This window comes from Mus musculus, chromosome 13, assembly GCF_000001635.26.
Source record: "Mus musculus strain C57BL/6J chromosome 13, GRCm38.p6 C57BL/6J".
Classification (NCBI taxonomy): domain Eukaryota; kingdom Metazoa; phylum Chordata; class Mammalia; order Rodentia; family Muridae; genus Mus; species Mus musculus.
This window is the reverse complement of record NC_000079.6, coordinates 98987172-99013401: the sequence shown is the minus strand read 5'-3', so window position 1 is coordinate 99013401 and position 26230 is coordinate 98987172. Positions and strand designations below refer to the sequence as shown.

At 47.5% G+C, this 26230-nt stretch overlaps 1 long non-coding RNA gene across 3 annotated transcripts; it reads right to left on the bottom strand.

Annotated features, from left to right (window-relative positions):
* Positions 1-11930: 11930 nt before the first annotated feature.
* On the bottom strand, positions 11931-19164 carry Gm35279. Of its 3 annotated transcripts, XR_873855.1 has the most exons (5): positions 19129-19160; positions 16903-16962; positions 16556-16820; positions 13245-13298; positions 11931-12514 (listed from the first exon to the last, which is right to left on the bottom strand). It is a non-coding gene; the product is annotated as a predicted gene, 35279 (long non-coding RNA). The 3 variants fall into 3 exon arrangements; XR_382809.2 differs by lacking the exons at positions 11931-12514; positions 13245-13298 and having other exon boundaries at positions 15917-16820; XR_382810.3 differs by lacking the exons at positions 11931-12514; positions 13245-13298; positions 16903-16962 and having other exon boundaries at positions 15917-16820; positions 19129-19164.
* Positions 19165-26230: the final 7066 nt, after the last annotated feature.

Here is a 26230-nt window from a genome sequence, read left to right as displayed (position 1 = left end):
TCTTACCCACTGAGCCATCTCACCAGCCCTTAAAATTTTTTTTAATGCCAAAATGGAGCATTTGTTTGACTTGCACAGTTGGGTGTTGGCCAGGACCTGGTTGGTCTCTCTGGTGCTCAGAGAACGGTTCGTCTCCCTTCTGTCATGAGTTGTCCTCCTGAGGCAATGGCAGAGGCAGAGAGAGAGGCAGAATCCCACCTGGGCTCGGATCTCACACACTGTCATGTGTGCTTTGTTCTCTTTCAGAAATATCCACTGCCAGAAGACAGAGAAAACGCCCTCAGCCCACAGGGGTGATGGGCACTGCAAATTCATGCAGCAAAAAACCTTGACCCAGCTGAGGGACGGGGCAACTGGGGCCAGTGCTATGGTGGCTAAGATCTCTAAACACAGTTCCTTAAGCTAAGTTAATTAATTACAATAGCAGAATAATAATTTTCCACAACAATGAAGAAAAAAAAAAAACCCTACCAAAGGTTAAATGAGCCATGGACCTCAGAAGGCTGGTGACTTCAGGGTATCCTTGTCTGGAGAACGATATCAAATTTACCGTTCTCACACAATTCATTCCTAAGCAGCCACATTTCACTGAGAAGTGCCAATAAATCACTTTACTATGATACGGTGGCCCCTTTTACAGCAATTTTAAACGAGCAACCTCTGATGTAACACTCTGATGTAACATTCTTCATTTTCTCTATTTGTTCTTAAGAGGAGTTTTCCTGAAGCAGAAGACATCTTGAAACCAAGTACTGGCCTCCAGAGGTAGATTTCTACCTTCTGTATACTGGGGGGGGGGGGGGGGGGGGGTTGGGGTTGGGGGGGGGGAATAATTGGATTGTGTTTCCTCATTCATGACTACTTAAATATTCACTTTCTGAGGTTGCATTTTAGTGTGTTTTTATGTTTTATTCAGGACACAGTGTTCCAGTAAACAACCCAAGCCTAAATCAATGGCTTATACCGACATTAAGTATGCCATTAGCACACTCCTTTCCAGAAAGATCTGTGAAGGGCTGTCAACAAGCCCACAAAGAAAGCTCTTCTGCGTTTGGAGTAAATGATAAAGCAGGTACAAGAAATAAGAAAGGGAAGGGAATTTGAGAATCTCTAATTCCCTTCATGGCCAACAGGAATTGCTGTCGCTTCTGTAATACTTAGGGCTGATGACACAGCACAGGCCATTTTTCTCACTCTGTTCCTTCCACCTCTGGGGCTTACACGTTCACAGGGCGATGTGACTGACACTTCAGAGCCACGGTCTTTAATCCCCACGTCACCCGGAGCAGTGGGAGAATCCGTAGAGCAGCATTTCTGGACAAACAGTGGGGGTTCTGCAACTCAGATGGGCTCACTGAAACCGCGACTGCAAACAACAGGTTACTGAATTCTTTTATTCATTTTCACCAGCCAAAAACTGAGAAGCCTGCAATGATAGTCCAGGGGAGTGGGGGAAGAGAGAGCTGTACAAATTAGCAATGGTGAGCACCGGCAGAGCTCTTGAGGTCAGTGGTGCTTTGTGCAAAGTACCAACTTAGAGAATGCCATCGGTCGTGGGCAATGGGGCAGAGAGAACACGGAGCAACTTAAAGAGCAAACGAGAATTCCAAGTCTAGACTGGGGCAGTTACATCTCTCTTGAGCTCATTCAACTTTCGACCACATTCATCTCCCACTCACCATCTCCAACTTCTCCCAGATCCTCTACCCAACAACCCCTCACACCACACACACAAACACACACACACATCACAACACACATATCACATCATACACACACGCAGACACACATCACATACATCACACCACACCACACACACATCACACCACATGTACATCACACCATACACACACAAACACACACATCACACTACACACACACACTACACCACATGTATATCACACCATAAACACACAAACACATACATGTCATGTGACACACACGACACACACCATACACACACACACACACACATCACACCACACACACTCACACATGCCTGCATGCGTGCACACACCAGCACTGAGGCCAGTTACTGCTGCCCACACATACATAGGTGTGTGTGTAGCCATCCACTGGAGCATGGTCAACTTGACTACATCTCTAAAGACTGTCTCTCCATCCTCACAGTCATCGGCTGCCAACAGCTGCTCAGCAAGGCTTGCAGGCTCTTGTGTCCCCCTTGAGCTCAATATAAAGGCGGTCCAGTAATAACATCTTCATAATGATGGCCCATAGTCACTCAGAATGTATGGAATTGTGGTCTGCTACCTATTTTAAGAACTGGGCATGTGGGAACGAGAGAGAGCTGAACAGTTGAGGTTGCTTGCTGCTCTTTCAGAGAATGGGAGTTTGGTTTCCAGCATCCATGTCAAATGTAACCCCAGCTCCAGGCGATCCGACACCCTCTCCTACCTCTGAGGAAACTCACACTCATGTGGTCACGCACACAGACACCCAAACATATACATAATTAAAAGCAAAGTAAACCTTTTTTTTTTAAAAAAAAAAGCAAAATACAGGGTGAAAAATAATTTTGAAGATTTGTTTTATATATGAGTAAGTAATAATTTTATTTATTCTTCGATAACTTTATACATGTACACAATGAGTTTTTGATCATGTCTACTCTGTTTTCCCCATCCAACTCCACTGGAATCCCCCAATGTGTCCTCCTTTCCCAATATTACGTCCTCTGGTTTTAATACCCTACTAGATCCAACTCGTGCTGCCCAAGTGCACACGGGTGTGGGACCATCCACTGAAACATAAGTGGTCCACCAATGGCCACATCCTCAAGGGAAAATGGCTCACCCTCCCCAGGAGCCATCAGCTGCCAACATCTCTCTTCTGGAGTTATTTTGTACCTTTGACAGTGTTGCTGAGGTATAACTAGCATTCAAAAGAACCCACATATTTAAGGTTACATTCTAGAGAGGGTTGTATATCGCTGTGAAATTATCACCAGAATAGAGTACAAACCCACTCACTTTCTCCAAAAGACAATCCCTGCCTGACCCTGCAATGCCTCCCACAGCATCTCTGGACCACCAATATGCAGCCTGTAAGCCAAAGTGATCTGTTTTTTTTGTATGTGTGGATTCATTCCCCATTTTTTATCAATGAATGCAAACATTAGCTTCACTCTGTCTGGCTTCTTTCACTGGACCCTGGAAATCATGCCATTTTCCACCCATGCTTGTAGGAACAGGCTCTGTTTCCCGGTACTGAGAGCCAGATACCTGCTCTCCCTGATCATTCGAATAGTTTTTTTTTTTTTTTCCAGGAAACCCAGCTGGTTTTCACACTCGCATGAGTGGATGGGTGCTCAGCTGAAAACCAGAGAGGATCCTGTGCAGATCTCTGGAGGTCTCTCTCCCTCTCTCTGCTGATATCTTCCCTCTCTGGGACTCTGTCCTTGGACTCTAATACTTGCCTATATGGTCTTCCATCTCCAGCACCTAAACTTGGAGAGCTGCCAAGCTCTATTCTGGGTTCCCCTTCCTGACACACAGCCATGAAACTCTCCTGACAGTGAGGTGGGCCACCATGACTTCACCTTCTTTGTTCACTGCATCTAAACACACACACACACACATATATATATACATGTGTATATATCATATGTCTTTCACCATCTCATATTCAGAATCTCGAGAGCCATTATTTCATACATTTCTACCCTGACTTTCATATTAAGCAGAATGATAATCACCAGCATTCCAGATAGCCAGAAGCAAAAATTCAAAACCCGTTAAATATTCTAATATCAGCAAAATAGAGAGTATGGGTATGAGGTTATTTTAATATTTTACATTTGGTGAGGTCTACTTACTCTTCAGTGATGGCAGATGATAAAATAAGGTTTTAATAGGGGGTTGTCCTTCACCATAAGATTGCCCAACTATGACTACCAGGAGATAATGGGCCCTGAATGGAGAGTCTATAGATCCAGATGTGTGTTTTCAAGGAATAACAAGAAGAGATCAATAAACAATTAACGTTTTTTGAAGAGTCGACATTATAGATATTACCAGACTGTTGAACTATTAATGTCTTCGCCTTAGCAGCACCTAGCAAGACTAGGAATGCCTCAGATGCGGACACACACTACTGTTACAGAGTCTGTCTCGGCTTCGCCCACCCCTCGGTATATACTTACTGAGTTTCCGCATCTGTAAATGTTTACGACCGTAGGAAAGAAGCAGACAGGGTCTCAACATCCTAACAAAACAGACAGGAGAAGGCTAGAACACACTTTTACTAGAAATGTAAATACGGGTGGGGCAGGTGGAGCTGCCACTGACAGAAACTCACAGCCACCAAAGCCAGTCAGAGCATCCTGCGCTGCTCTGTGGGAGATGAGAAAGTGTTCTAAGCACAGAGAGCATGCCCAGAGGCTCCCTAAATTGTCCTAAGGAAATATAGGACTTCGGGATTCTATATGCTTCAGTAGGACCTTCAAGCCATCACCTGCTAGCCTGGGCTAATCACTAGAACTTTTCTGACTTCTCTTTTTCAGTCATTTGGGGGGATGGGCACACAAGGGTAGGAAAAATGTGAAGTGGGTATGATCAGGGTGCATTGTATGAAATTCCAAAAAAAAATTAATAAAACTATGTTGAGAGGAAAGGAATAACAATAGTATCATTTTAGGTTTTAGGTCACAGTGCGGTTTAAATACCTCACTGTATGGTAAGTGCTTAGACAGTTGTAGCTACTCTGATGATGATGATGAATTGTGATATGAAAGATAAGGAGATACAGTTTGTAACACGTAGTTAGGATCCGCATCTGCCTTCATTGTTGCTGCACCTTGAGAGGCATGGAATAAACACTAGAACCAAGTCACCAGGATCTATCTAAGCATCTCAAACCAGCCTCCTCTAGTCTTCCTTTTGTTCCTTTGGGTTGTTACAAGGTTTCCTTCCAACCTCAGGCTGAAAACCATACATAGCTTTGCAACCAGCTGTTGACTGTGATAGGCTCTGCCTCCTCCAGCTCTTTGGCCTAGGGAAACTCATTTTCAAGCCTACAGATCCAGCTGCTGGGAACCCATCAATACCCGACTAGCATCTTCTACAAGCCACATGTTAAGGCTGCCCCGTGCAGAAGCCTTGAGAGCAACCATCCTTCAGGTCCTGACACAAGTTGCCCAAGAGACCAAAAATAACTACCTGCGTCCCAGTGTTTTGTTGTATTTGTTTCCTGTTGCCTGACTACCTGCGTCCAGATCCATAGCAGCCTCTGAGCCCAAGGGTAGGCTCATTTCCCATCTGCTCCTTTTCCTGAACAACAGGATCCATGCATTTTAAAGAAATCATAGCTCTGCAAAGTACCCAAAACAACAGGGGTACAAATTTTTCCCTCATGTCCTCATAGACTCCGGGATACAAGCCACCAGACTCCCTTTCCTCGACCAAATGCATACATGCAAAAGGTTACCATTCTGTTGGGGAGTGGGTGGGGGTGGGGTGAATAATCTGAGACCTTAACAACTGTCTCCCGAAGTACCTTATTGTGGTGCTCCAGGCACAGTATGTTCCCTCTCGGGGGCATCTTTATTTCTTTCTCCGTCCATCTCCACAGCCCAGTGAGGGTTATGCAGAGAGATGCCTCCTCATGTCAGGCCCCGTGCTGAGTATACCTTAGAGACAGGAACTTGCCTGTGTGTGCTCTGACACGGGCTATGGAATTCCTGAGAAGGAAATTGAATCTAGGTGAAAAAAAAAATGATTTGGACATCAAAATAAAATAAAATTTAGAATAGAGTGGCAAAGCAAAATTTGAAGAGGAAAAAAAAAACGGAAAAAGAAAATCTGAGAAGGGGAGACATGTAACTTTAAATTTTAGTGTCTGAGAGAAGAGATAAGAATCCCAAAGAAAGGTGTTCATATAATTAGAAAGACTCACGGGAGGGAAACTCCGGGCAGGGACCATACAAGGAGGAAATACAGAGCAATAGACTTGGTGAGCAGAGGTGCGGGGAACAGAATCTAGAATGGGATTTGGACGAGGGGTGGGGTGGGGACAGATTAAAAGCTTCTTCCAGGCATTCTCTGCAGAGAGGATGAGCTTAGCTCTTAATAGGCAGGATTTAAGGCCGATGTTAGAAAATGTCCCGGTATAAGGATTTTTTAGAAAAATGTGGAAACTCCATTTCTGAAAATATTAAGAAGTAATAAAGATAAGCACCATGCTTCAATGGCGGCTTAAGTCAAACCTGGAGACCCGGCCGCAAGGATGATCCACCCGGAAGCCGCCTCTCTTCTGTTCTGTTTTCCCCAGTCCAATTCCCTCTTCATTGCTGTATCATTTAAAGAGATTCCCTTAGAAGCCTTTGGTATTAACTGGGTTTATCTGCCCTGAATCTTCTTAAGTCTAGTCCACCTTCCTGACCAGCATCCGATGTTCTTCTTCACAGTAGTTTCTGTGACTCTTCAAGGGCACGATCCTGACATTTCTCTCTGAATCCCTGCCAACCCTGACTCACATTTAATAAACAGTCCTGAACAATGTCCACTTACAGGAAGAAAAGAAAAGAGAACTAAAGTGAAGATTAAGAAACTTTAGCCATGTCAAACTCACATGGTTTCCTGCGCGCGCGCGCGCGCGCGCACACACACACACACACACACACACACACACACACACACACACATGAGGTGGGGGGAAGAGAGAGAGAGGCAGGGAGAGGGGAGGAGAGGGAGGGGGAGGGGGAGGGGGAGATTTCGTAGTTAGTTTTCCATGGGCCCAGGAAGAGCATTGTTTCTCGGTCTGCCTCTGAGGATGTCCACGGACAGATCAGCACGTGACACTAAAGCCTGAGTAGTGAGGGCGACATGCCTCCTGTGAGACACTGGGCTTCGTCAGTCCTTTGGTGATTCACACAGAACAAGGAGAAGGAAGAAGGGTATATATACTATATTTAAACTAAGCATCCTTATGATCAGAACTGACCCCAGTAGCCCAGTCTGAACCTATGTCCACCCACACCCCCACCATGCACCCCCATTCTCAGACCTTCCAACTCAAGCTGAGAGCCCCCACACTGCCTGCTTCTACTTCCCCTTCTGCTTCCTTCTGCGTCTGGCACCCATCTTCTCCTGGGGAGCAGGAGCCAGAGCTTGAGTCTCTCTTTTCTGAGTATAACTTAGCGCTCTATGGCATGCTGGTTTGCTTTTGATAGTGGTGGAGGGTTGAGGAGGTTTTCCAATTAGTGAAGGTTTGGAAGAAAAAAGAAAACGAAAGAAAATAAGATAATGCATTCTCATTTTTGCCATATTTGCATTTAAATCCTTTTAAGAATGCAATTAAATACAACAGTTAAAAAAAAAAAAACAGATCAAGTACCCACTTGAGTCTTTCTGACACTTCCTCTCTCCACTTCCCTCTCCAGAGGAAACCATTACTAGGAATGTGGCATCTTTACCACATGTTTCTTATATGTGTATAATTTATGTTTAAGTATATAAGCAATACTGTTTTAGTTTCCTATTCTTCCATGCGCTATACCACACCATATGTTGTGTGTGAAATGGCCCCCCCACAGGCCTATCTATGTGTTAGAACACTTGGCCTCCAGCTGGTGACGCTATACTGGAATGCTGTGGAGCAGTGGTTCTCAGCCTTCCTAACGCTGTGACCCCTTACTACAGTTCCTCATGTTGCGGTGAGCCCCATCCATACAATTATTTTCATTACTACTTCATAACTGTGATTTTGCTACTGTTATGAATTGTAATGCAAACATCTGATATTCAGATGGTCTTAGGGGACCCCTGTGAAAGGGTCATTTAATCCCAAAGGGGTCTCAACCCACAGGTTTAAAACCTCAGTGGTAGAGCCTGTAGGATGCTGAGCCTCCTTGGAAGACATGTGTCACTGGGGCAGGCCTTGAAGTTTTGTACCCTGGTCCTACTTCCTACTCTTTGCTCCCTCACTTTGGACATGATGGGCCAGCTACCTCATGTGGCAACCCACGATGGACTGTGTCCCCTCAAACTGTGAGCCAAAATCAGCACTTCCTCTTTTAAGTTGCTCCTGCAAGGTATTTTGTTCAGAGCCATCAAAAACAAAATACACCATGAATATTTTGGATTTTTTTTTCTCGTCTCAGCATTTGGGATTTATATAGATAGATCACTGTTTATTCTAACTCCTCCAGATTTGTTTGCACCATATCAAGAAAACCAGTTTATTCAGCCCTTCCCTTAAATTCCCAGCTGCGGTTGTGTCTACTGTTTTTTTCTGCGCAAACATTGTTCCAGCAAGCAACCGTGAACCTGCCTTTTCCCGTAAGTGTGTATTAAGTTCTCAAGAGCAGACATCCAGACGTGTGACTGTGAAGGTGTGGGATACACACAGTCACATTTAACCAGCATCACCCATGTTGGTTTCCAAGGTGATCCCAGAAGCTCACACCATGGCTGCAATACAAAATGGCTTCCCTTCTCCCTTTCCAGCATTTGGTGATTTCAGGGTGATTGGGATCATTTGAAATGCGTATGAAATCATTTCTGTAATCTCAGTGTGCACTGCCTTCACAGCGGCTGGGACTGAGCACTGACTTATACTCATCGGCTTCCTTTTCTATGAGTTTATCTGTTTTCCCAGCAGTTTGCCATGTTTAACATTATTTACAGCCAGGACAACACAGAGAAACCCTTTGCCTAAAAAGCAAAAAACCAAAAACCATTATTCTTCAGAACCTCTTTATATTTTTTTCAATTGTTAGTCTATACAAATATTTTCATATAGTAATTAATAGTCTTCACAAATATTACATTCTGTACAAATACAAACATTTTCTCTTGGCTGTAGTTTGTTATATAATTTTGTTTACATTACGTTCTCTCATATAATTGCCGTAAGTCTGACACAACCAATTAGGTCATCTTGTTCTTGATGATTTGTTCATTTTAAGTCATTTTACCTTTGTCTAATGTCAGATTCCTAAAATGATATTCCTTCACATGTGCTGAAAGCAATTGAGTCTTAAAATCCTCCTTAGTAGATATGGGGGCCTGCCTCTCAGTACTTAGAAGGCAGAGACAGGTGAATTTCTTTGAGTTCGAGGCCAGACAGGTCTACATAATGAATTCTAAGCCATCCCAAACTGCATAATGAGGCACTGTCTCTAAAATAAAATAAAATAAAATACTCTCTATCTATGGTTTTGATTCTTGGGTCATTACAGCTTATAATAGTAAGGAGGGTTTGGGAGAGAAAATAAAGAGAGCTGGGTATGGTGGTGGACAGCTGGGCAGTGGTGGCACATGCCTTTGATCCCAGCACTCAGGAGGCAGAGGGAAGGTGATCTCTGGGTTTGATGCCAGTCTTGTCTACACAGCAAATTCCAGGACAGTTAGGGCTACACAGAACCCTTTCTCAAAAAACCTTAGAAAGAAAGAAAGTGATAGAACCTAGTGGGGAAACCCCCACTCAATTCCCAATTCGGCACGCACCCAAAGAATCACGAACAGACCGTCTTGATGTAAATACACGAGGTAGTTTAATGGCGGAGCTCTGGGTTGAAACATATCTCATGCAGGAGACAGTGGATTTGACCACGAGGCTTGAAAGCTAGGGGTTTTTATAGAAAAGGGTCTGGGGCTAGGGGAGGAATTGGCGTGGTTTCACATGATTGGTTCATTTTAACATCAGCAGGGAGGAATTGGCATGGTTTCACATGATTGGTCCATTTAAACATCAGCAGACTGTACATGCAGATCAAGGCAACAGCAGAGCATCTGGTTAACATTTAACTTAGGTCAGAAGGATGGGAGATAGGGAGGCGCCTGGCCAGTCCGGACATTCTTGTATGTCTTCCCTATCTTTATGGCTAGTTGGTTCCTGGGATGACTTTACAGCCTTTGTTCTTTGCTCTAAGCCCAAAAAGCGCCCCTAACTAGCAAGCCACATGAGTCATGGACCTTGAATAAACTTTCTGGCTAGGGCTTTGAAGTCTTGAATTTAGGTTTCTTTCTTTCGAGAGAGAGAGAGAGAGAGAGAGAGAGAGAGAGAAAGGAAAGAGAAAGAATATTAATCTCATTGCTTTGAAAAAAGCTCCCTCCAGCACTAAAAATGCATACTACCCTGTGAGGTCAACCCAGTCTCCTAGGATTCCCACAGCCTAGATCTCTGGCCAAGACCTGGTATAGTAGCTATTCCTGGTAGTCAACTTGACTATATCTGGAATGAACTACAATCCAGAATTGGAAGGCTCACCAGTGATCCTAATCTGGTGTCTGGGAGATACAAGTTTCTGACCTGAAACTTGGCATGAATATCTTGAGGCTTAGTGGCTTTGAATTCCAGAAGATTAAGACAGGGAGATCTCTGAGTTCAAGGTCATCTGGGACAAAGCTAGTCCCAGATCCAGGCCTGGTGGCACACACCTTTAATCTGGGCCACACCTTCTACTGAAAATCTACAAAAGGACATTGGAAGAAGGAAGATTTACTCTCTCTCTCTCTCTCTCTCTCTCTCTCTCTCTCTCTCTCTCTCCCTCTCTCTCCCCTTCACGTTCCATTCACAGCTGCTGCTGACCATTGTTGGGAGTTGGGCTATAGACTGTAAGCCATCAACAATTCCCTTACTATAAAGAGTCTACCCATAATTTCTGTGACTCTAGAGAACCCTGACTAATACACCTGGTGTCAGATATTTGACCATTATAAAGAAAGAAGATAGAAAAAACAAAACAAACAAACAAAAAACTAAGCAACATCCACAAGACAGGTGCACACTGGGTGTGTGTCACATAGAATTTTGATACAGAGCCTACAGAAGCCAAGAAAAAGACTCCCCAGTGAACACTCTTCGGTCTCCTGGAAACACCTTAGATGTGTGTTGATGTCCCGAGCTACCTCCCGCCAGCAGGAATGACGCGGCACACAGGATCCTTCTGCAGTAAAAGCTTTAATGCGTCTTGAGAGGGAGAGCATCAGCTTACAGAGCAAAGACCCCGAATGGCAAAACCCCGTCCCTTTTAAGGAGAATTGTCCTCCACCTCGGACGTGTCGCTCCCTGATTGGCTGCAGCCCATCGGCCGAGTTGTCGTCACAGGGAAGGCAGAGCACATGGAGTGGAAAACTACCCCGGCACATGCGCAGATTACTTGTTTACTACTTAGAACACAGGATGTCAGCGCCATCTTGTAATGGCGAATGTGAGGGCGGTTCCTCACAGTGTGTGTGTGCTCTGACTCCAGAAGCAGACACCAATAGAAAGATTCTTTGCAGGTTTACTTTGCTGCACTGATGGGGCATGTGTGCCTCTTCAAAGTAAGGAATTCAGGTCCTGCAAGTTCAATTCATCCATAAGAGGTGGGACCAGCTGCTTACATCAAAGTGTTATCAGGGAACTAGGGAGAACATCTTGCAAAGACTAACTTTGATTTTGAAAAAAATATAACGTAAAAGCAAAATTCTAGGCCTTTAGGCCCAAGCTTGAGAATGTGACCTCTATGACTCAATGCTCCAAGGTATGCTAATCATACAACAGATAGCGACATTCCTCCACCCACCTGCTTCCTGGGTTCAAGGACTGTTCATTCAAAGAAAGTCACCCTGACCCACCCTGACCATTGTTGGAACCTGCTATTCAAATGTGCTATTGTTAGGGGCTCTTAGAAACTGTCTTGAGAAATAACCCACACAATTACCAGGTATTCCTTGTGACTCTTGTGACTTTGCACTTCCTTGTGACTCTTAACTGGTATTTTTGGTATTTTCCAACAATGCCCTCCCTACCTCCTTGAGTTGTGGTTTCTTCCTTTAAATACCCCCTTACCCAGCTACTCGGGGCGCCACGGTCCTCTACCCCTGCATGGTGTATGACTGTGGGCCCGAGAGCGCTCTTGAATAAAAGTCCTCTTACAGTTTGCAGCAAGACTGTTTCTTGTGAGTGATTTGGAGTGTCGCCTCTCCTGAGTCAGAGCGTGGGGGAGTCCTCATGTTGTGGGTCTTTCAATTTCTTCAGAGCAATTTACCAACTAAGACAAAGTGCCGTGAAGACAAAGCACTTCTTGAGCCACCCAGAGAACCACAGTATTATTTCAGAGCTGCTAGTCACATCCCTACCATCCTCATCTGTGAAACAGCACACATAGAAGAGGACCCAGTAGCCAGAGAATTATACAGTATTCCAGAGTATTATGGCTTTGATATTAGTGTATCCCCCACAGACTCAAATGTTTGAACACTTGGCCCCTAGCAGTTGGCGCTGATTTGAAAGGTTCTAGGAACTTTAGGAGGTGGAGCTCCTAAATGAGCAGGAAGTGGATCACTAGTAGACAGGCATTGACAGTGATAGTCAATCCCTACTTCCTGTCTGCTTCTGTGTCAGCCAGAAGGTTAGCCAGCAACTTCCTGCTCCAGCTGCCACCATGTGCCATCGCCACCATGATGAAGACTAGATCCTACGACGTACAGCCCAAAGAAGTTGTTCCTCTTTAGCTGCTTCTTGTGTGGCATTTGATTGCAGTGTTTCATAGTTGGGGTTTCCATTGCTGTGAAGAGACACCATGACAATGGAGAAACTCTTATAAAGGAAACCATTTAACTGGGGCTGACTTACAGTTCAAGAGGTTTAGTCCATTATCATCATGGAGGAAAGCATGGTAGCCTGCAGGCAGACACAGGACTGGAGAAGGAGCTGAGGGTTTGGCATTTGGATAAAAGGCAGCAGGAAAAAAGAATAAACCACTAGGCCTGGCTTGAGCTTCTGAAACCTCAAACACGCCCCCAGTGACAAACTTCCTCCAACAAGGCCACACCTCCTACTATTGCAACTCACTAAGGGCTTAAGGAGGCCCATTTTCATTCAAACCACCACACACCAGTAAGAAGAGTAACTAAAATACTTTGATTCCTGGACAGTGTCAGGTAAGCAGATGTGTCCTAAGCTCCACTGGTGGGAAAACATCATATTCTTCTATAAGAGACACAAGTACAGGGCCTCATTGGGAAGCAATATGAACTGCTGCAAGGTATAGGCATAATGTTTTAATTCATGAGCTAGTATTTTGGAAAACAAGAAGAGCTCTGCAGATGTTAGTCATGTACCAAGTCCTCACTCAGCATCTCCCACAAACTCCAAAGACACTCAGCCTGCTGTGTAAGAGGTCTCAGCAAGACAAAGCTTTACCCAAAGAGATGAAGGGGACCAGAAGGCCAAGGTTATATTAAGTCAAAGGCGGGTTCTCAGGTAAAACTCAGCCAAAGACATTGGAATCTCACCCTGCTGTAAGTGACTTCAGACTGAGCTTTGGTGAGAGAGTCTTTTACTGGGCCCTGGAGAGACAGAATTCAGACATATAAACATACATTCATACACACTTTCGTTTTGTTTTCTTTTTCAAGGTAAGGTCTCTCTGTACAACCTTGCCTGACTTGAAACTTGCACTGGAGACCAAACTGCCCTCAAGTTCAGAGATCCACCTGCCTCTGCTTCCTGAGTGCTGGGATTAAAGGCGTGAGCTACCAGTGCTTGGCTCTGAATTGTATATATATATATTTTTTTAAGATTTATTTATTTATTATATGTAAGTACACTGTAGCTGTCTTCAGACACACCAGAAGAGGGCATCAGATCTCATTAGGGTGGTTGTGAGCCACCATGTCGTTGCTGGGATTTGAACTTCGGACCTTCGGAAGAGCAGTCGGGTGCTCTTACCCACTGAGCCATCTCACCAGCCCTGAACTGTATATTTTTAAGGATACTGAAATTTGCTTTGTATGTAAGCAAGGCACAGCTTCACAAAAGCACTTGGGTTGGGAGCTAGTCCTGTGTGTTGCCAGGTATTTTCTTTAGTTCCCTGGGGTCTGAGTTCACTGTGCTGCAATGGATGGAGCTTTCTGTCCATGCTCATCAGTCCCTGATTTAGTCACGTTTCATGTATGTGTTTTTGCTTTCTCTTTATGTATAAATCAGCTTAAAAGGGCATCTCAGGACAATTGACACAGGCTGGTTTAAACCGTATTAGGATTCTCTGCGTATAGACTCCCTTCCGGTAAATCCTTCTCTCCCAATTTAGAATCACTCATCCTTACCCTCCGGATGAAGGTGTGAGCTTGATGTTACTTGTTGACTGTTAGAATCTTCTCCCTCACTGAGAAAGGCTTCCTCCATTCTATACCCTAGAGCACAGATTCTCAACCTTGCCAATGCTGCAAACTCTACATATAATATAGTTCCTCATGTTGTCCTGACCCCCAACCATAAAGTTATTCTGTTGCTACTTCATAGCTGATTTTGCTACTGTTATGGATCATAACGTAAATAAGTGATAGGCAGGGTATCTGATATGTGACCTCCAAAGGGGTTGAGAACCGCTGTGCTAGGGCCTCGCTCCAGGACGCTGTAGGGTGTCAAGTGAGAAGGATGCATTCCTGAGGTCGCTTGAAACTCTGAAATCACAATATCTCCAGTGCCCCCATGGCACTACCTTGGTTGATAAGAAATACAGAGCATTAGCTTAAACTAGAGTACTGCAGACAGAGTTAGAAGACTTGGGTTCAAGTCTTAATTCTGCTGCCTTTTGCTGGCAACACCGATCCACAGCCATGATTCTGTCAAAACTGCCCTTGGGTCTTGAATCTTATGATGCTCAGACAAGATGTCACAGGGAAGTAAAAGAGGTCATGAAGAAGCAGGGTGGAGAGTAAGCAGCACGGAGCCCACAGCCAGACACTTGGAGCGAGACCCAGCTCTGTCCCCAAGCATCTATGAATGGAGGCAAGCCAGCTTGCTTACCCTTTACAGTAAGAGCCAGGCTCACACCCGAGTCAGAGGTCACAGGAGAACCTGAGCTTCTCCCTGGGTGCAGGGGAACCCGTTTAGACCATGATCAGTGCTCAGCCATTGTCAGGCTCCCTCAGAGCTCTATCTCCTCCAGCCTGAGCCAATCCTTGCCAATTCTTCTTACACAGATAATCCCTTCCTCTTGTTCCCTCTCCATCCACTCAAGCTATTACTCTCCCACTCTTGAGCCTCTGGGCAGCAGAACTGCTGGGCTCTCTGATCCCATTTTCTGGAATGTTGACTCAAACATCCCCTTACATCCATTAATTACATAATCAAGATCAAATGCACAGTGGCCCTCAGGTGCCCGTAAAAATCATTTTAAAGCCTTAGACTACACATTCAGACATTTTTAAATCAAGCCACTGTGCCTTCCTTATTCAGATCCTCTGGCCTGGAGCCCCTCCCTGTTCTTACTTAGATATAGTTTCCGATTTCATCTTGTGATCTCATGTCTCCACGTAGCTGCTCATTCTTTCCCTTCCTCCTTCTTCCTCCCTTTGGGACCAACTGAGGAAAGACAGTGTAGAACAGGGGTTTGAAGTGCCCACTTCCATGTCTGACAGGTCTCCATTTATTTCCTGGTGTCAGACTTCTGAGGGTATCTGACCTTGGGTAACTCTTATTTTAATCCATATGCTTAGCTAGACTCTCTTTTTGTTGTTTTGTTTGTTCGGTTGGTTTGGTTTTGGGTTTGGGGTTTTTCAAACAGTTCTCTGTGTAGCCCTAGCTGTCCTAGAACTCACTCTGTAGACCAGGCTGACCTCAAACTGAAAGAGATCTGTCTGCCTTTGCCTTCCAAGTGATGGGATTAAAGGTGTGAGCCATTACTGCCCCTTTCCCACTGCCCTGCTCCTAGCTTAGCTAGGACACTCTTAATGTAGTAAGAGAAAAAAAGATGCATTTTGCATCACATTTTACATCCATTTACAATAAATGTATTGAGGGGGGCAGGTTAACTGCTTTTTAGTTAGTGTTTTACTATAAAATGTGAACCAGAATTCAAAATATTAAAATTTTCTTGGATTTTTCATCTCAGTCTTTTTCTGTTCTGTATAAAATTACATCCGACTCACAAGAACCCGAATCAGGGACTGACAGCCTTGTGCCCAGTGCCAAAGTTAATTCCTTTATTATGTTCTTACTCTGCACAAAGATAATCTAATTTCTTGAGCACACACCCTCAGGTCATCTAAGACCAGTGACCCAGCTTTCAGATTAGCCAAAGCAAGATATAGGCAATTCCCAGACAGGGGCTGAATGCTCCGACCTGGTGAAGTTAGAGAAACTAGTCATGGGGACACAGGGAAGGAAGGCAGAGAGGGAAACTGACCTCAGCCAATCAGGAATGAAGAGGGTGTCGATTCCCTCTCAACCACGGAAATGTCAAAAGGGGAAGAGCTAAACCGGTCCCCACAGCAGAGAGGGTACCGCCCAATCCTGCCTCTTTCTGTTCTTGAATTCTTCTTTGCCAAAATCAAGAAGAATGGTTCAGATATTTCCATTTGCAAGGCTTTGGAAAGTTACTTAAATCAAACTCTGCCTGTCTCCATGCCCCAGATCCCAGAGTCCCTGGATCGAAACCTGTGTCCTCCTCTTCCATTCTCACTCTTTTCACCCTCCCCTGTCGGGGTGTCATATAGTTCTCCTGAGGACATCCGTGCCTGGCAGGCTGAGTTTTCTGCTCTAAGCTAATATTGCATCTACCCCCATTGTATCTTTGTGACTTTATCTCTCATTGTCTCACCATGACCTTTCAGTCATCACAAGATCCTGTAACTTAAGCAGCACTTTAACCACAGGTGGATGGTAGTGTAGAATCCATGCCGCAATCAGGAGAAGCATCACGCAGCATGAAGCAAGAGTCTGGGGGGGAAAGCGATCCTGGACTCTGGGCTCAGAGCAAAGGGTCTGAAACAGCTTTGGAGTCTCTGGGGTCTCTAGGACGCTGGCCATCAGTCCCGTCAGTATGCTGTGTGTCTTGCTAGCAGACACCAGACTTCATCTAAGACCTGGGGCAGAAAAGAGGCAAGGAGAGGTGAGTGTTTTTATACCCTCGGGGTGTGAGGTGTGGGCATTGCCCTAGTTACTAACCCAGCAACAGTTCCTGAAGGTTGTCGGGACGAAAGATGTTTCTCCCTTCATCCAGTCTGTCTGGAGGAGGAAGCATGGACAGGCAAAAGATAATCTTACAGTACACACATCAACTGTTTAAATGACTTACTAAATGATAAAGAAGAATTTAGGTTAGTCCCTATGATGGTTTGAATATGCTTGGCCTATAGGAAGTAGCACTATCAGGAGGTGTGGCCTTGTTGGAGGAAATACAACACTGCAGGGGTGGGCTTTGAGTTCCTATGCTCAAGCTATGCTGTGTGTATGAGAGTATGGACTGAACCTCTGAAACTGTAAGCCAGCTCCAATTAAATGTCTACCTTTTTAAGAGTTGCCTTGGGCCAGGCGTGGTGATGCACGCCTTTAATCCCAGCACTTGGGAGGCAGAGGCAGGCGGATTTCTGAGTTCGAGGCCAGCCTGGTCTACAAAGTGAGTTCCAGGACAGCCAGGACTATACAGAGAAACCCCGTCTCAAGAAAAAAAAAAAAAAAGAGTTGCCTTGGTCATAATGTCTCCTCACAGCAATGAAATCCTAACCAAGACAGCCCCATTTTAGCCATGAAATTTACAAGATTGTTTTCCTTAGTTTTCTTGAACACTCTAATGGGTATCTTACCTTAAGCCTATTGTTTCAGGATTTTAAGCTTTCTTGTTTTATTCACTGTAATATATTACACCTTTTCTTCTTCCCACTCAAAGACCAACTGAGAGAGTCAACGGAGCCAGAGAGATGGAGATCAAAATGTCTCCTCTCTTACTGACCAGTCCTGCAAAGAGTAGCCTTTAGGCATGGAACATGTGTTTCCTTATGTAGCACGGAATTAAACAGAATGACCACAATGAGGTCCACAAAAGGAACCTCACCATGATCCCTTCCTGGGGGTGAGTGGCCCATAGTCAGAGAATCCAGAAGAGCTATGGCAGCCTGTCCGCTTTGCCTGCCCTCCCCAGTTCAGTAAGGCATTTGTCGTCTCAGGAGAAAACGACAGGGGAAAAGCGGCCACGAGTGTTACTGTGTGAAAACTATAACTCAGACTGATGGGGAAAGGAGATGAACGCTCTCTGCCTGGTAGCTATTCTGAGTAGCAGCCGATAAAGCTGTTCTATACTTGAGCACACTGAGTGATTACATCTAGAGGAGTCTGTAAGCAAAATTAGCGAGAGCCAGCTAAAGATCCATCACCCAAAAGCAGAGTGGAAACAGGGACTTCTGTCTTAGTGGTGAAAGACCCCACCATCAGGCTTAGCAAGCTAGCTGCAGTAACGCCATTTTGCAAGGCATGAAAAAGTACCAGAGCTGAGTTCTCAAAAGTTACAAGAAAGTTCAGTTAAAGATTAACAGTTAAAGATTAAGGCTGAATAATACTGGGACAGGGGCCAAATATCGGTGGTCAAGCACCTGGGCCCCGGCTCAGGGCCAAGAACAGATGGCTCTCAGACGTCAGTGTTAGCAGAACTAGCTTCACTGATTTAGAAAAATAGAGGTGCACAGTGCTCTGGCCACTCCTTGAACCTGTGTGTCTGCCAATGTTCTGACCAGGTGTGTGCCCATTGTTGAACCTTCATTAGACCCTTTCCTCGTACCCCTCCCATACCCATTTCTTGAAAATAGACATTGTTTAGAACTAAAAAGTCCCACCTCAGTTTCCCCAAATGACCGAGAAATACCCCAAGCCTTATTCAAACTAACCAACCAGCTCGCTTCTCGCTTCTGTAACCGCGCTTTTTGCTCCCCAGCCCCAGCCCTATAAAAAGGGTAAAAACTCCACACTCGGCGCGCCAGTCCTCCGATAGACTGCGTCGCCCGGGTACCCGTGTTCCCAATAAAGCCTCTTGCTGTTTGCATCCGAATCGTGGTCTCGCTGGTCCTTGAGAGGGTCTCCTCAGATTGATTGACTACCCACGTCGGGGGTCTTTCATTTGGAGGTCCCACCGAGATTTGGAGACCCCTGCCCAGGGACCACCGACCCCCCGCCGGGAGGTAAGCTGGCCAGCGGTCGTTTCGTGTCTGTCTCTGTCTCCGTGCGTGTTTGTGCCGGCCTCTAATGTTTGCGCCTGCGTCTGTACTAGTTGGCTAACTAGATCTGTATCTGGCGGTTCCGCGGAAGAACTGACGAGTTCGTATTCCCGGCCGCAGCCCCTGGGAGACGTCCCAGCGGCCTCGGGGGCCCGTTTTGTGGCCCATTCTGTATCAGTTAACCTACCCGAGTCGGACTTTTTGGAGCTCCGCCACTGTACGTGGCTTTGTTGGGGGACGAGAGACAGAGACACTTCCCGCCCCCGTCTAAATTTTTGCTTTCGGTTTTACGCCGAAGCCGCGCCGCGCGTCTGATTTGTTTGTTGTTCTTTTGTTCTTCGTTAGTTTTCTTCTGTCTTTAAGTGTTTTCGAGATCATGGGACAGACCGTAACTACCCCTCTGAGTTTAACCTTGCAGCACTGGGGAGATGTCCAGCGCATTGCATCCAACCAGTCTGTGGATGTCAGGAAGAGGCGCTGGATTACCTTCTGTTCCGCTGAATGGCCAACTTTCAATGTGGGATGGCCTCAGGATGGTACTTTCAATTTAAGTATTATCTCTCAGGTTAAGTCTAGAGTGTTTTGTCCTGGTCCCCACGGACACCCGGATCAGGTCCCATATATCGTCACCTGGGAGGCACTTGCCTATGACCCCCCTCCGTGGGTCAAACCGTTTGTGTCTCCTAAACTTCCTCCCTTGCCGACAGCTCCCGTCCTCCCGCCCGGTCCTTCTGCGCAACCTCCGTCCCGATCTGCCCTTTACCCTGCCCTTACCCCCTCTATAAAGTCCAAACCTCCTAAGCCCCAGGTTCTCCCTGATAGCGGCGGACCCCTCATTGACCTTCTCACAGAGGACCCCCCGCCGTACAGAGCACAACCCTCCTCCTCTGCCAGGGAGAACGACGAAGAAGAGGCGGCCACCACCTCCGAGGTTTCCCCCCCTTCTCCCATGGTGTCTCGACTGCGGGGAAGGAGAGACCCTCCCGCAGTGGACTCCACCACCTCCCAGGCATTTCCACTCCGCATGGGGGGAGATGGCCAGCTTCAGTATTGGCCGTTTTCCTCTTCGGATTTATACAATTGGAAAAATAATAACCCTTCCTTTTCTGAAGATCCAGGTAAATTGACGGCCTTGATTGAGTCCGTCCTCATCACCCACCAGCCCACCTGGGACGACTGTCAGCAGTTGTTGGGGACCCTGCTGACCGGAGAAGAAAAGCAGCGGGTGCTCCTAGAGGCTAGAAAGGCAGTCCGGGGCAATGATGGACGCCCCACTCAGTTGCCTAATGAAGTCAATGCTGCTTTTCCCCTTAAACGCCCCGGTTGGGATTACACCACTACAGAAGGTAGGAACCACCTAGTCCTCTATCGCCAGTTGCTCTTAGCGGGTCTCCAGAACGCGGGCAAAAGTCCCACCAATTTGGCCAAGGTAAAAGGGATAACCCAGGGACCTAATGAGTCTCCCTCAGCCTTTTTAGAGAGACTCAAAGAGGCCTATCGCAGGTACACTCCTTATGACCCTGAGGACCCAGGGCAAGAAACCAATGTGTCTATGTCATTCATCTGGCAGTCTGCCCCGGATATCGGGCGAAAGTTAGAGCGGTTAGAAGATTTAAAGAGCAAGACCTTAGGAGACTTAGTGAGGGAAGCTGAAAAGATCTTTAATAAGCGAGAAACCCCGGAAGAAAGAGAGGAACGTATCAAGAGAGAAACAGAGGAAAAAGAAGAACGCCGTAGGGCAGAGGATGAGCAGAGAGAGAAAGAAAGGGACCGCAGAAGACATAGAGAGATGAGCAAGCTCTTGGCCACTGTAGTTATTGGTCAGAGACAGGATAGACAGGGGGGAGAGCGGAGGAGGCCCCAACTTGATAAGGACCAATGCGCCTACTGCAAAGAAAAGGGACACTGGGCTAAGGACTGCCCAAAGAAGCCACGAGGGCCCCGAGGACTGAGGCCCCAGACCTCCCTCCTAACCTTAGGTGACTAGGGAGGTCAGGGTCAGGAGCCCCCCCCTGAACCCAGGATAACCCTCAAAGTCGGGGGGCAACCCGTCACCTTCCTGGTAGATACTGGGGCCCAACACTCCGTGCTGACCCAAAATCCTGGACCCCTAAGTGACAAGTCTGCCTGGGTCCAAGGGGCTACTGGAGGAAAGCGGTATCGCTGGACCACGGATCGCAAAGTGCATCTAGCTACCGGTAAGGTCACCCACTCTTTCCTCCATGTACCAGACTGCCCCTATCCTCTGCTAGGAAGAGATTTGCTGACTAAACTAAAAGCCCAAATCCACTTTGAGGGATCAGGAGCTCAGGTTGTGGGACCAATGGGACAGCCCCTGCAAGTGCTGACCCTAAACATAGAAGATGAGTATCGGCTACATGAGACCTCAAAAGAGCCGGATGTTTCTCTAGGGTCCACATGGCTTTCTGATTTTCCCCAGGCCTGGGCGGAAACCGGGGGCATGGGACTGGCAGTTCGCCAAGCTCCTCTGATCATACCTCTGAAGGCAACCTCTACCCCCGTGTCCATAAAACAATACCCCATGTCACAAGAAGCCAGACTGGGGATCAAGCCCCACATACAGAGACTGTTGGACCAGGGAATACTGGTACCCTGCCAGTCCCCCTGGAACACGCCCCTGCTACCCGTTAAGAAACCAGGGACTAATGATTATAGGCCTGTCCAGGATCTGAGAGAAGTCAACAAGCGGGTGGAAGACATCCACCCCACCGTGCCCAACCCTTACAACCTCTTGAGCGGGCTCCCACCGTCCCACCAGTGGTACACTGTGCTTGACTTAAAGGATGCCTTTTTCTGCCTGAGACTCCACCCCACCAGTCAGCCTCTCTTCGCCTTTGAGTGGAGAGACCCAGAGATGGGAATCTCAGGACAATTAACCTGGACCAGACTCCCACAGGGTTTCAAAAACAGTCCCACCCTGTTTGATGAGGCACTGCACAGAGACCTAGCAGGCTTCCGGATCCAGCACCCAGACTTGATCCTGCTACAGTACGTGGATGACTTACTGCTGGCCGCCACTTCTGAGCTCGACTGCCAACAAGGTACTCGGGCCCTGTTACAAACCCTAGGGGACCTCGGGTATCGGGCCTCGGCCAAGAAGGCCCAAATTTGCCAGAAACAGGTCAAGTATCTGGGGTATCTTCTAAAAGAGGGTCAGAGATGGCTGACTGAGGCCAGAAAAGAGACTGTGATGGGGCAGCCTACTCCGAAGACCCCTCGACAACTAAGGGAGTTCCTAGGGACGGCAGGCTTCTGTCGCCTCTGGATCCCTGGGTTTGCAGAAATGGCAGCCCCCTTGTACCCTCTCACCAAAACGGGGACTCTGTTTAATTGGGGCCCAGACCAGCAAAAGGCCTATCAAGAAATCAAACAGGCTCTTCTAACTGCCCCAGCCCTGGGATTGCCAGATTTGACTAAGCCCTTTGAACTCTTTGTCGACGAGAAGCAGGGCTACGCCAAAGGCGTCCTAACGCAAAAACTGGGACCTTGGCGTCGGCCGGTGGCCTACCTGTCCAAAAAGCTAGACCCAGTGGCAGCTGGGTGGCCCCCTTGCCTACGGATGGTAGCAGCCATTGCCGTTCTGACAAAAGATGCAGGCAAGCTAACCATGGGACAGCCGCTAGTCATCCTGGCCCCCCATGCAGTAGAGGCACTAGTCAAGCAACCCCCGGATCGCTGGCTATCCAACGCCCGCATGACCCACTATCAGGCGATGCTCCTAGATACGGACCGGGTCCAGTTCGGACCGGTGGTAGCCCTAAACCCGGCTACGTTGCTCCCCCTACCGGGGAAAGAGCCTCACCATGACTGCCTCGAGATCTTGGCCGAGACACACGGAACCAGACCAGACCTCACGGACCAGCCCCTCCCAGACGCCGACCACACCTGGTATACAGATGGAAGCAGCTTCCTGCAAGAGGGACAACGTAGGGCTGGAGCAGCGGTGACCACCGAGACCGAGGTAATCTGGGCCAAGGCATTGCCAGCCGGGACATCCGCCCAGCGAGCTGAACTAATAGCACTCACCCAGGCCCTAAAGATGGCAGAAGGTAAGAAGCTAAATGTTTATACTGATAGCCGCTATGCCTTTGCTACCGCCCATGTCCATGAAAAAATATATAGGAGACGTGGGTTGCTCACCTCAGAAGGCAAGGAGATCAAGAACAAGGGCGAAATCTTGGCCTTACTGAAAGCTCTCTTTCTGCCCAAAAGACTCAGTATAATTCACTGCCCAGGACATCAGAAAGGCAATAGTGCTGAAGCTAAAGGCAACCGAATGGCGGACCAGGCAGCCCGGGAAGCAGCCATGGGGACTGACACAAAGGCCTCCTCACTTCTCATAGAGACCTCAACCCCGTACACTCCAGACTTCTTCCATTATACTGAGACAGATATAAAGAACCTACAAGAGTTGGGAGCCACATATGATAGAGAGAAAAAATATTGGGTCCTGCAAGGTAAACCTGTGATGCCTGACCAGTTCACCTTTGAATTATTAGACTTCCTTCACCAGCTCACCCACCTTAGCTATCAGAAGATGAGGGCACTTCTAGACAGGAAAGAAAGCCCCTATTACATGCTAAATAAAGATAAGATCCTCCACGAGGTGGCGGAATCATGCCAAGCCTGTGTCCAAGTAAATGCCAGTAAGACTAAGATCAGGGCCGGAACACGAGTAAGAGGACATCGACCAGGCACCCATTGGGAAATTGACTTTACTGAAGTGAAGCCCGGACTGTATGGGTACAAGTATCTCCTGGTATTCGTGGACACGTTCTCTGGCTGGGTTGAAGCCTTCCCAACCAAACATGAGACTGCCAAAATAGTGACCAAGAAACTTCTGGAAAAAATATTTCCAAGGTTTGGAATGCCCCAAGTGTTGGGGACTGATAATGGGCCTGCCTTCGTCTCCCAGGTAAGTCAGTCGGTGGCCAAGCTACTGGGGATTGATTGGAAACTACATTGTGCTTACAGACCCCAGAGTTCAGGTCAGGTAGAAAGAATGAATAGGACAATCAAGGAGACTTTGACCAAATTAACGCTTGCAACTGGCACTAGAGACTGGGTACTCCTACTTCCCTTAGCCCTCTACCGAGCCCGCAACACTCCGGGCCCCCATGGACTCACTCCGTATGAAATCCTGTATGGGGCGCCCCCGCCCCTTGTTAATTTCCATGATCCTGAAATGTCAAAGTTTACTAATAGCCCCTCTCTCCAAGCTCACTTACAGGCCCTCCAAGCAGTACAACGAGAGGTCTGGAAGCCACTGGCCGCTGCCTATCAGGACCAGCTGGACCAGCCAGTGATACCACACCCCTTCCGTGTCGGCGACACCGTGTGGGTACGCCGGCACCAGACTAAGAACTTGGAACCTCGCTGGAAAGGACCCTACACCGTCCTGCTGACCACCCCCACCGCTCTCAAAGTAGACGGCATCGCTGCGTGGATCCACGCCGCTCACGTAAAAGCGGCGACAACCCCTCCGGCCGGAACAGCATCAGGACCGACATGAAAGGTCCAGCGTTCTCAAAACCCCTTAAAGATAAGATTAACCCGTGGGGCCCCCTAATAGTCCTGGGGATCTTAATAAGGGCAGGAGTATCAGTACAACATGACAGCCCTCATCAGGTCTTCAATGTTACTTGGAGAGTTACCAACTTAATGACAGGACAAACAGCTAATGCTACCTCCCTCCTGGGGACAATGACCGATGCCTTTCCTAAACTGTACTTTGACTTGTGCGATTTAATAGGGGACGACTGGGATGAGACTGGACTCGGGTGTCGCACTCCCGGGGGAAGAAAAAGGGCAAGAACATTTGACTTCTATGTTTGCCCCGGGCATACTGTACCAACAGGGTGTGGAGGGCCGAGAGAGGGCTACTGTGGCAAATGGGGCTGTGAGACCACTGGACAGGCATACTGGAAGCCATCATCATCATGGGACCTAATTTCCCTTAAGCGAGGAAACACCCCTCGGAATCAGGGCCCCTGTTATGATTCCTCAGCGGTCTCCAGTGACATCAAGGGCGCCACACCGGGGGGTCGATGCAATCCCCTAGTCCTGGAATTCACTGACGCGGGCAAAAAGGCCAGCTGGGATGGCCCCAAAGTATGGGGACTAAGACTGTACCGATCCACAGGGACCGACCCGGTGACCCGGTTCTCTTTGACCCGCCAGGTCCTCAATATAGGGCCCCGCGTCCCCATTGGGCCTAATCCCGTGATCACTGACCAGTTACCCCCCTCCCGACCCGTGCAGATCATGCTCCCCAGGCCTCCTCAGCCTCCTCCTCCAGGCGCAGCCTCTATAGTCCCTGAGACTGCCCCACCTTCTCAACAACCTGGGACGGGAGACAGGCTGCTAAACCTGGTAGATGGAGCCTACCAAGCTCTCAACCTCACCAGTCCTGACAAAACCCAAGAGTGCTGGTTGTGTCTGGTAGCGGGACCCCCCTACTACGAAGGGGTTGCCGTCCTAGGTACTTATTCCAACCATACCTCTGCCCCAGCTAACTGCTCCGTGGCCTCCCAACACAAGCTGACCCTGTCCGAAGTGACCGGACAGGGACTCTGCGTAGGAGCAGTTCCCAAAACCCATCAGGCCCTGTGTAATACCACCCAGAAGACGAGCGACGGGTCCTACTATCTGGCTGCTCCCGCCGGGACCATTTGGGCTTGCAACACCGGGCTCACTCCCTGCCTATCTACCACTGTACTCGACCTCACCACCGATTACTGTGTCCTGGTTGAGCTCTGGCCAAAGGTGACCTACCACTCCCCTGGTTATGTTTATGGCCAGTTTGAGAGAAAAACCAAATATAAAAGAGAGCCGGTGTCATTAACTCTGGCCCTGCTGTTGGGAGGACTTACTATGGGCGGCATAGCTGCAGGAGTAGAAACCGGGACTACAGCCCTAGTGGCCACCAAACAATTCGAGCAGCTCCAGGCAGCCATACATACAGACCTTGGGGCTTTAGAAAAGTCAGTCAGTGCCCTAGAAAAGTCTCTGACCTCGTTGTCTGAGGTGGTCCTACAGAACCGGAGGGGATTAGATCTACTGTTCCTAAAAGAAGGAGGATTATGTGCTGCCCTAAAAGAAAAATGCTGTTTCTACGCGGACCACACTGGCGTAGTAAGAGATAGCATGGCAAAGCTAAGAGAAAGGTTAAACCAGAGACAAAAATTGTTCGAATCAGGACAAGGGTGGTTTGAGGGACTGTTTAACAGGTCCCCATGGTTCACGACCTTAATATCCACCATTATGGG